We start from the raw sequence: 12,120 nt of genomic DNA, 5'->3' as shown, positions 1-12,120 counted from the left end.
AGGACAACTTCACCGCATCAAAGGGACGATGGACGGGGCCATGTACCGTCAAATCTTGGGTGAGAACCTCCTTCCCTCAGCCAGGGCATTGAAAATGGGTAGTGGATGGGTATTCCAGCATGACAATGACCCAAAACACACGGCCAAAGCAACAAAGGAGTGGGTCAAGAAGAAGCACATTAAGGTCCTGGAGTGGCCTAGCCAGTCTCCAGACCTTAATCCCATAGAAAATCTGTGGAGGGAGCTGAAGGTTCGAGTTGCCAAACGTCAGCCTCGAAACCTTAATGACTTGGAGAAGATCTGCAAAGAGGAGTGGGACAAAATCCCTCCTGAGATGTGTGCAAACCTGGTGGCCAACTACAAGAAACGTCTGACCTCTGTGATTGCCAACAAGGGTTTTGCCACCAAGTACTAAGTCATGTTTTGCAGAGGGGTCAAATACTTATTTCCCTCATTAAAATGCTAATCAATTTATAACATTTTTGACATGCGTTTTTCTGGATTTTTTTGTTGTTATTCTGTCTCTCACTGTTCAAATAAACCTACCATTAAAATTATAGACTGATCATGTCTTTGTCAGTGGGCAAATGTACAAAATCAGCAGGGGATCAAATACTTTTTTCCCTCACTGTATTAATGAAGCCGGTGACTGATGTGGTAAACTCCTCAATGCCATTGGATGAATCCCAGAACATATTCCAGTCTGTGCTAGCGAAAAAGTTTTGTAGCTTAGCATCCGCTTCATCGGACCACTTCCGTATTGAGTACTCTTTGAGTGCGGTCACTGGTACTTCCTGTTTTAGTTTTTGCTTGTAAGCAAGAATCAGGAGGATGGAGTTATGGTCAGATTTTCCAACTGGAGGGCGAGGGAGAGCTGTGTATGTGTCTCTGTGTGAGGTTGGTGCCCCTTTTACAGATTTTACCCTCACAAACTTTTACAGATGCACCACTGAGAGCATCCTGTTGGGCTATATCACCAGCTGGTACGACAACTGCACAGTCCACAACCGCAGGGATAATCAAGGACCTCAGCCACCCAAGCCATGGCATGACCTGCTATCTTCCAGAAGGCGAGGTCAGTACATGTGCATCAAAGCTGGGACCGAGAGACTTAAAAACACCTTCTATCTGTTAAATAGTCACCACTAGCCGTCCTCCGCCCAGTACCCTGCCCTGAGCTTCAGTCACCATCACTAGTCGACTACCACCCGGTTACTCAACCATGCACCTTAGAGGCTGCTGCCTATGTACATAGACCTGAAACACTGGTCACTTTAATAATGGAACACTGGTCACTTTAATAATGGAACACTGGTCACTTTAATAATGGAACACTGGTCACTTTAATAATGGAACACTGGTCACTTTAATAATAATAATAATTATTATTATTATTATATGCCATTTCGCAGACGCTTTTATCCAAAGCGACTTACAGTCATGTGTGCATAAATGTTTATGTATGGTTGGTCCCGGGGATCGAACCCACTACCCTGGCGTTACAAGCGCCATGCTCTACCAATTGAGCTACAGAGGACCACATAATGTTAATAATGTTTACATACTGTCTTTAAGAGCTTTGCACATCTGGATTATACAATATTTGTACATTATTATTTTTTAAATTCTTCAAGCTCTGTCAAGTTGGTTGTTGAACATTACTAGACAGCCATTTTCAAGTCTTGCCATAGATTTTCAAGACTAACTAGGCCACTCAGGAACATTCAATGTTGTCTTGGTGAGCTACTCCAGGCCTTGTGTTTTAGGTTATTGTCCTGCTGAAAGGTGAATTTGTCTCCCAGTGTCTGTTGGAAAGCAGACTGAGCCAAGTTTTCATCTAGGATTTTGCCTGTGCTTAGCTCTATTCTGTAAATTTTTATCAAAAAAAAAAGTTAATTTCTTTGGCAAATTCTTTGCAGTTTTACTTTAGTGCCTCACTGCAAACAGGAGGCATGTTTTGGAATATTTTTATTCTGTACAGGCTTCCTTCTTTTCACTCTGTCAATTAGTTTAGTATTGTGGAGTAACTACAATGTTGTTGATCCATCCTCAGTTTTCTATCACAGCCACTTAACTCTGTAACTGTTTTAAAGTCACCATTGGCTGCATGGTGAAATCCCTGAGCGGTTTCCTTCCTCTCCGGCAACTGAGTTAGGAAGGACGCCTATATCTTTGTAGTGACTGGGTGTATTGATACACCATCCAAAATGTAATTAATAACTTCACCATGCTCAAAGGGATATTCAATAGGTGCCCTTCTTTGCAAGGCATTGGAAAACCTCCCTGGTCTTTGTGGTTGAATCTGTGTTTGAAATTCTCTGCTCAACTGAGGGACCTTACATATAATTGTATGTGTGGGGTACAGAGATGAGGAAATCATTCAAAAGTCATGTTAAACTCTATTATTGCACACAGAGTGAGTCCATGCAACGTATTATGTGACATGTTAAGCACATTTTTACTCCTGAACTTATTTAGGCTTGCCATAACAAAGGGGTTGAATACTTATTGACTCAAGACATTTCAGGTTTTCATTTTTTATTAATTTGTAAAAAATAAATAAATAACTTAATTCCACTTTGGACATTATGGGATATTGTGTATAGGCTGGTGACAAGAACAAAATGTAATCCATTAAAAATTCAGGCTGTAACGAAACAAAATGTGGAAAAAGTCAAGGGGTGTTAGATTAATTTGGATTTTAAGAATAATGACTAAAGGATTTCACCCCAAATACAGTATAAATGTTAGAATTATCATGTAGTGTCAACCCACTAACAGAGGGGGCGGTACTAAACATTCAAGGGTGAAGGGGAAGGCGGAAACTGTTTAGATAAAGCCACCTAAAGGTGGGAGGAGTCAAGTTCAGGAGGTATAAAATCGTATGTTTGTGTCTTTGGCGCCAGAGCTCTCCATGAATAAACATACAAAAAATCCTTCTTCGTGGTTATGGACCTTGAATCATTGATGATTAAAACCAGAGCCTTACAACCTCTGGTAATGATTCAAGCTTAGGTTGAATTAGAGATAGAAATTCACATGACAAGGGGTGTGAATACTTTCTGAAGGCACTGTATGTGAAAACACCACTGAAACAACATTTATACTGCAAACTAATGCATCAGTCTATTTCACTGTAGTGTTAAAATAAATCTTGACTAGTTTTACCATAACAACCCACACTGAATTAAGATGGAAATGAAAATTCAACTATGTGAAGTCTAAATAGTCTTGTCAAGAGCCATACTGTTCATTCAAAGGAAGGGCACAACATCAACATCATTCAACCTGTGATGGCCTATGGAAGCACACTGCAGAAAACAAAAAGGTTCACTTCCTCTGCACTGATCGGCTAGAGCTGGGACGATAAACCGAGAATTATCGACACCGACCATACCGATCACTTATCGCAGGCATTTTGCTGATATCATTCATTACGATATACTAGAGAAATGTGAAGTTTTAAATTAGTTTCCTAATATGGCTGATTGTTAATGGGACAATTGATGGCTCCAACCATCAATCTATAGTGAACAAAAATATAAACACAACATGTAAAGTGTTGGTTCAATGTTTCATGAGCTGAAATAAAAGATCCCAGAAATTGTCCGTATGCACAAAAACCTTAAAAAAGATCCTGAGGCCCATTGTCGTGCCATTCATCCGCTGCCATCACCTCAAGTTTCAGCATGATAATGGACGGCCCCATGTCGCAAGGATCTGTACACAATTCCTGGAAGCTGAAAATGTCTCAGTTCTTCCATGGCCTGCATACTAACCAGACATGTCACCCATTGTGCATGTTTTGGATGCTCTCAAACGACGTATACGACAGTGTGTTCCAGTTCCCGGCAATATCCAGCAACTTCGCACAGCCATTGAAGAGGAGTGGGACAACATTCCACAGGCCACAGTCAACAGCCTGACCAACGCTATGCGAAGGAGATGTGTCGTGCTGCATGAGGCAAATGGTGGTCACACCAGATACTGACTGGTTTTCTGATCCATGCCCCTACTGTGACCAACAGATGCATATCTATATTCCCAGTCATGTGAAATCCATAGATTAGGGCCTAATGAATGTATTTTAATTGACTGATTTCCTTATATGAACTCAGTAAAATCGTAAAGATTTTGCATGTTGCGTTTATATTTTTGTTCAGTATAGTAGTAGTAGTTTAAAGGATCATATAAAACATTTAAAAACGTTCGGACGCTACAGACAATTTTGAGAGAAGATCGATTTTGGGATGTCTCATGGTCTGACAAACACCGCTCTAGCTCTGTCACCTTTCACCGCAGAAGTGCGGCATCGGCGGATTTTATTTTATTTATTTTTTATTTATTTTACCTTTATTTAACTAGGCAAGTCAGTTAAGAATAAATTATTATTTACAATGACGGCCTACACCAGCCAAACCCGGACGACGCTGGGCCAATTGTGCGCCGCCCTATGGGACTCCCAATCAAGGCCGGTTGTGATACAGCCTGGAATCGAACCAGGGGGTCTGTAGTGACACCTCAAGCACTAAGATACAGTGCCTTAGACCGCTGCGTCACTCGATGCGCTGGATTGAGACGCATCGAATGCAAAACCCCCCCAGATATCTCTATCTTAAACTGAGATTTTAATGGGGATTTTTGTATTATGATAATTACAGTGAGGGAAAAAAGTATTTGATCCCCTGCTGATTTTGTAAGTTTACCCACTGACAAAGACATGATCAGTCTATAATTTAAATGGTAGGTTTATTTGAACAGTGAAATACAGAATGACAACAAAAAAATCCAGAAAAACGAATGTCAAAAATGTTATAAATTGATTTGCATTTTAATGAGGGAAATACTTGGTGGAAGTACTTGGTGGAAAAACCCTTGTTGGCAATCACAGAGGTCAGACGTTTCTTGTAGTTGGCCGCCAGGTTTGCACACATCTCAGGAGGGATTTTGTTCCACTCTTCTTTAGAGATCTTCTCCAAGTCATTAAGGTTTCGAGGCTGACGTTTGGCAACTCGAACCTTCAGCTCCCGCCATAGATTTTCTATGGGATTACGGTCTGGAGACTGGCTAGGCCACTCCAGGACCTTAATGTGCTTCTTCTTGAGCCACTCCTTTGTTGCCTTGGCCGTGTGTTTTGGGTCGTTGTCATGCTGGAATACCCATCCACGACCCATTTTCAATGCCCTGGCTGAGGGAAGGAGGTTCTCACCCAAGATTTGACGGTACATGGCCCCGTCCATCGTCCCTTTGATGCGGTGAAGTTGTCCTGTACCCTTAGCAGAAAAACACCCCCAAAGGATAATGTTTCCACCTCCATGTTTGACGTGGGGATGGTGTTCTTGGGGTCATAGGCAGCATTCCTCGTCCTCCAAACACGGCGAGTTGAGTTGATGCCAAAGAGCTAAATTTTGGTCTCATCTGACCACAACACTTTCACCCAGTTCTCCTCTGAATCATTCAGATGTTCATTGGCAAACTTCAGACGGCCCTGTATATGTGCTTTCTTGAGCAGGGGGACCTTGCGGGCGCTGCAGGATTTCAGTCCTTCACGGCGTAGTGTGTTACCAATTGTTTTCTTGGTGACTATGGTCCCACCTGTCTTGAGATCATTGACAATATCCTCCCGTGTAGTTCTGGGCTGATTCCTCACCGTTCTCATGATCATTGCAACTCCACGAGGTGAGATCTTGCATGGAGCCCCAGGCTGAGGGAGATTGACAGTTCTTTTGTGTTTCTTCCATTTGCGAATAATCGCACCAACTGTTGTCACCTTCTCATCAAGATGCTTGGCGATGGTCTTGTAGCCCATTCCAGCCTTGTGTAGGTCTACAATCTTGTCCCTGACATCCTTGGAGAGCTCTTTGGTCTTGGCCATGGTGGAGAGTTTGGAATCTGATTGATTGATTGCTTCTGTGGACAGCTGTCTTTTATACAGGTAACAAACTGAGATTAGGAGCACTCCCTTTAAGAGTGTGCTCCTAATCTCAGCTCGTTACCTGTATAAAAGACACCTGGGAGCCAGAAATCTTTCTGATTGAGAGGGGGTCAAATACTTATTTCCCTCATTAAAATGCAAATCAATTTATAACATTTTTTACATGCGTTTTTCTGGATTTTGTTGTTGTTATTCTGTCTCTCTCTGTTCAAATAAACCTACCATTAAAATTATAGACTGATCATTTCTTTGTCAGTGGGCAAACGTATATAAAATAAGCAGGGGATCAAATACTTTTTTCCCTCACTGTAGCTATCCGCGGGGGCACGGACATCGACTCTAACCCCCTAGAGTCGATGTCCCTAACCCTGTGGAAATCTAATAATAGCATCATAAAAAAACGGTTTGGCCTACAAACTATTATAAAGATGAGACTCTCACGAACACGATGGTGACCTCCATTTCGCTCTCTGACCTCCACAAGTGTCACGGGACTTGTCTGAAGTTGGTACATCCGATCTGCCAACTTCTGTCTGTAGCGTCTGAACCGTTTGGGCTACACACTAACCCCTCTGTGGAAAGGTGCGACTCTCACGGACACATACATGTCGGTTGTTTTGCTCTAGGACGCCCACAGGCTTCATAGGACTCTTCTGAAGGTCCCCCTGTACCAGTTGAAACATTTATGGAAGTATATATGGAGACTGTTTAGTGCCAAAAATAAGGGATTAAATACATGATACATTTAAATTAAATTAAAAATACATTTAAAAAGAAAACGTTGTTTACGCATCTGTCTTATATCTCTCAGATATAGGACAGACACTTCAGAACAAACTTTCATTTACATTTTTTGGGGGAATATCTGTTGTTCCATGTAGTGAATCTGTTATTCGTTTGAATAGGCTAATAGCAGTAAGGCCCCCCCAAAAAAATCTGCAAATAATTGTTTTATATTTTTATACTTCAAGGGGCCGATCAAATAGCTAAATTATCCTTGGTATGATCTTCTTAAAACAATTCCACAGAGTTTAGTAGAATCCCCTCCCCCGGCTTAGACAATTATGGTTTTTAATGTTATAAACGTATCATTCTATTTATCGTTATCACATCAATTCAGGCAATTTTTTGTGATATGGATTTTTGTCATGATCGCCTAGCTCTATGATAGGCCCTCTCCTTATTAATGGCCTGGCTTCGCTCTCCTTCATGACTAAACTAAAAAGTGTGTCTGTCTGCAATCTCTCTCTGGCTCTCTGCAGAGTTAACAACTCCATGATAAAGAACTAAGCAGCATGTCAGGATGAATGGGAGCTGAAGGGAAAATAGTGTGTGTTTCTGTCTGTCTGTTTAAAGGGAATGTCCCCCTCAAATTAAGTGAAAAAGTTAAGGGTGCCCATGAGGTCCCTTAAGTGCTTCATTCAGTATGGATATCAACGTAAACAGCATTTGTGGAGGTGAATGTTGCTTTCCTCTGCTCTGGTTGCAAAAGCAAAACATCAACCAGCTAGCTAGATGTATAGCTACTAGCTAGCTACTTAGCTAAACAATGGAAGTTGCGCAATCCATGGCTACAAAGCTAGCTGGCTAGCAAGCTACCTTATCTGTAAGTTAGCTTGATCTGCTAGAAAGTAATAGAAACAAGTTGAGAAAAAGGTAAAAATGTATTATCTTCTAAATCAATTTGTTTCTCCTGTCTTGAATGTAGAAGTTCTATTTTGCCATCTCCCAAAATAAATGTGATCTCTTTGATGAGATGCTGTCAGTCAATCAGGTAATCTCCATGGTAACCAGAGACTCTTTCTGCCATACATGCCTTCATACTACTGTAAAACCCCTTAAGTATGTCCTTACTTAAGGAAAAATGTTTGAGGGGCTCTATGCAACACCCTTCAACAAATTCCCTTAGGTAAGGGGAAATGATTCCTTATTGTAAATCCTTAAGGAAAACACTTAAGATGTTTTATGCAACCGGCCCTGGGCTCCATCTCAATAGTCTACAGTGTCTTCCTCTCCTCGTCTCCTCCCCGTCATCTGCACTAATTGGAAAAGACTTGACAGGTCATCATTAGACTGTCTTTCACCTAGTCAGTTCTTTCAGATCAGTGCAGTTGAAGGAGATGAGGTGAGGAGAGGGAGACACTTTAGACTATTGAGAAATAGGCTACCCCTGGACACAGGCTACCCTGCCTGATAGAGGTGGAGTGAGACCCTGGACCGTGTGAACCCCACTATAGCTTCACCTACAGCCTACATACAATATATCTACATCCCCCATCCATAACTACTGGTCATCAAACTGTTATGGGCTTGGACATTTCAAGAACAGATCCCAAAGACAGGGAGTGAAAGAGAGCTTACTCAAGCTCATTTGACCTCTAATACTAAAATAATTTCCCCCTAGAACAAATCTAGTTACAAAAGTCAACCAGAGGACCATGATTCAATGAAGTGCTTGCCTTGTCTGTCAGGCAGCCACAGCAGCGCTACACAAAACAATACTATACTGCCCAACAACCAGCAGGCAGTAATGTTGGACACAAACACATTATCAAAACGGCTGCTCCAAGTTGACATGTTCTGAGCCAGCCAGATAATCCATCATCATTATCCCCCTCAAGTATCACATGGAACAGTGAACAAGCCACTGGCCCCCATGTCTTCGCTAGTTACACACACAGTACACACGCACGCACACGTGCTCACACACACGCAGACATACATGTCACGCACACGTCACGCACACACACACACACACACACACCCCAATCTGCTTCTAATGTAATCATGTGCTCAGGATACTCCATCCAATATTGCCGTCTACAGACCCATTTCACCATGTTGTGAAGTGGACTGCAGTGTGCACATGCACGCACACACATGCAAACACACAGGAGGTAACCACACACACACACACACACACGTTCACACGTGCCGCAAGCACACACATTAGGAATTTCAACACTCTTCACACTACAAACTACACACCTAGAGTGCATTCCATTTAAACTTGATCTACTTCCACCCCACAATGGGGGAAGAACCACCCCAAGCCTCAGAAAAAAGTACATTATGATGAAGAACATGTAAAAGATGATAGTGTTAAAGATAGTATAGTGTTAAAGATAGTATAGTGTTAAAGATAGTATAGTGTTAAAGATAGTATAGTGTTAAAGATGACAGAAAACACATGCACCTCTGGTTAGGGGTTGAGACAGGCTGCAGGTCTGGTTAGGGGTTGAGACAGGCTGCACCTCTGGTTAGGGGTTGAGACAGGCTGCACCTCTGGTTAGGGGTTGAGACAGGCTGCACCTCTGGTTAGGGGTTGAGACAGGCTGCACCTCTGGTTAGGGGTTGAGACAGGCTGCACCTCTGGTTAGGGGTTGAGACAGGCTGCACCTCTGGTTAGGGGTTGAGACAGGCTGCAGGTCTGGTTAGGGGTTGAGACAGGCTGCAGGTCTGGTTTGGGGTTGAGACAGGCTGCAGGTCTGGTTTGGGGTTGAGACAGGCTGCACCTCTGGTTAGGGGTTGAGACAGGCTGCAGGTCTGGTTAGGGGTTGAGACAGGCTGCAGGTCTGGTTAGGGGTTGAGACAGGCTGCAGGTCTGGTTAGGGGTTGAGACAGGCTGCAGGTCTGGTTAGGGGTTGAGACAGGCTGCAGGTCTGGTTAGGGGTTGAGACAGACAGGCTGCAGGTCAGGAATACTGTGTTCCCATCCCAGTCTCATACAGTCTTTTGAGTGCAAGCTGATAAAGTGAATCCATTAAAACAAAATAACATTAAGCTATTTGTGACAGAGACGAGTGACTGAGACAGACAGGGGTTACGTCCTAAATGGTACCCTATATAGTGCACTACTTTTGACCAGAGCCCACTGGGCTCTATAGGGAATAGGGTATCATTTGGGACATAGACAGGGACAAGGAACGTACATCCTGTTTACAACTTGGGCCAGAACTTTTACTGCTGGTTTGTTGTGATTAGTTTTTAGCTCAGGTCAATATGAGAACTCTCCAGTCACCTACCTGAAACTACAGGAGAGTACACGAGACATCATTTTAACCTCACAGACCTTGGGAGGGGGGGGGGGGGATAGGACAGTGAAGAGGAGACAGTAAAGGTAGGAGAGAGTGTGAGTCAGAAAGGAAGTTGTTTGATGCAAATCCAAATCCACACCCATTACGACTCTAGTTATAAATGTATTCCGGGATCCGTACCACTAACTGCTGGACTACACAGGTTTCACATACCTGAGTGTTGCAAACAAACACCTAGCTACAATACCAAATTCTATTTGTTGTTGAAACTAAAACACAGCAAGCCCACAAAGCCAGCCCCCGGCCACAGCTGAGGTTGTAATACAATTACCATTTACCGGCTGTTTAAAATAAACAGGTTAACGGACAGCTGCTTCAAAAAGTTTAGTTCGCATGAGCACGGCTAACCTTAAAACAACTCTGGTGTGGTATCCATGATGACAGCCTGACCCACTGTGATAGGGATGACCTCATGGTCAGGGCGACCTCATGGTCAGGGCGACCTCATGGTCAGGGTGACATATATTGATTGTATGATTAGATTGTCTTTATCTGATTGTAATTTGGTTATCTCAACCAGACGTTAGAGCAGGTCAGGTACATTAGAGCTCTAAATGGTGTCTGTCTATTGGCCTTTACCCAGCAGGCAGAACTGGTTGGAGTGCCGTTGTCATTATCGCGTCTTTCATCACCCCATAGGCAGGTTGTATACTGGTTGTATGGGGAAGATGTCTTTACCTGATTGCAATCTGGTTACGTGACGTCTGCTCAACCAGAAAACCCAAATCATTGAGACGTCATGTGTACAATTTAGCCTGCTGGACATGGTGTTAGGCATTCCTTGTCCGTTTGGATTCAAAAGGTGGGAAAGGATGTGCATAAAGAGGCCAGTGTCTGAGTGTCATGTTACCATAATTGGTCTACTTGGGTGTGAAGCTACATCCCCAGGCCCAGGGTTGGTGTTAGTTTGTATGTCAGTGTTGCATTGTTACCATAAATTGCCCTGTCTGAGACAGAACAGCCCATAGGGCAGGAGCCTATCTCCTGTTTCTGTAGCGTGAGGTAGCTTGATGTACAATTACACCCCCTGGACAGGACACTAGTCTATCATTTGCCATCGATATACATTCTATTACAAGTATTATACCATAATCTATAGCATTTATAGCCATCATTGTTTATTACCTCCTGTACGGAGTGTGCAGCAGGTGTGTGTGTGTCTGTGTGTGTGTGTGTGTGTGTGTGTGTGTGTGTTGCGCGGGTCAGCTGTTCACCTGCCGGCAATTGTCAACAACCCATCCGCAACCGCCCGGCTATTTGTGTTAAAGTGAAAATCTAGTTGACATCGGCAAAGATCTCTTTCATCTCTGCTTCTCTCGCACAGCGAAGACATTTAGGGACCTGGTAGAAAATGCAATAACTCCATGCAACATTTCCAAATGACATCAGTTTGACCAGTTAAGGGAATTAAAAGCTGTGAAAACGACCCAACGTGTTTTTGATAACATTTCAGTTTTTGCTTGGATGCATATTTTATGTGGTTGAAATATAAATCAGCATTTATGATGCTGATAAAGATAGCACCTTTTGGGCCTCCCGAGTGGCACAGCGGTCTAAGGCACTGCATCGCTACAGACCTTGGTTCAACCCCAGGCTGTGTCGCAGCCGGCCGCGACCGGGAGACCCATGAGGCGGCACACAATTGGCCCAGCGTCGTCCGGGTTAGGGAAGGCCGGACGGGATGTCCTTGTCCCATCGCACTCTAGCGACTCCTTGTGGCGGGCCGGGCGCATGAACACCGACTAAGGTCGCTAGCTGTACAGTGTTTCCTCCGACACATTGGTGCGGCTGGCTTCCAGGTTAAGCGAGCAGTGCGGCTTGGCGGGGTCGTGTTTTGGAGGACGCATGGCTCTCGACCTTCGCCTCTCCCGACTCCGTACGGAAGTTCCAGCGATGAGACAAGACTGTAACTACCAATTGGGGAGAAAAAGGGCAAAAAAGTACCTAAAGAAAGTTCCAGTCTTGTGACTGTCGAATTTGTATAGCGCCTCACACATAACATCTTTCCCAAACAGGCTATTGTTCTGGTCCTCCCTTCTTTAGATTTTAAACTCTTCATTTCACAGCTTTTCTCGTATTGAATTAAACT

General features: G+C 43.4%; 1 protein-coding gene across 1 annotated transcript in view; it reads right to left on the bottom strand.

Annotated features, from left to right (window-relative positions):
• Positions 1-12,120, bottom strand: part of LOC311136492 (ADP-ribosylation factor-like protein 15) — a 68,512-nt gene that overhangs the window by 25,344 nt on the left and 31,048 nt on the right. The gene's annotated exons all lie outside the window — the stretch shown is intronic.

This window comes from Coregonus lavaretus, assembly GCF_964263955.1.
Source record: "Coregonus lavaretus genome assembly, chromosome: 10".
Taxonomy (NCBI): domain Eukaryota; kingdom Metazoa; phylum Chordata; class Actinopteri; order Salmoniformes; family Salmonidae; genus Coregonus; species Coregonus lavaretus.
This window is presented reverse-complemented; position numbering and strand designations above follow the sequence as displayed.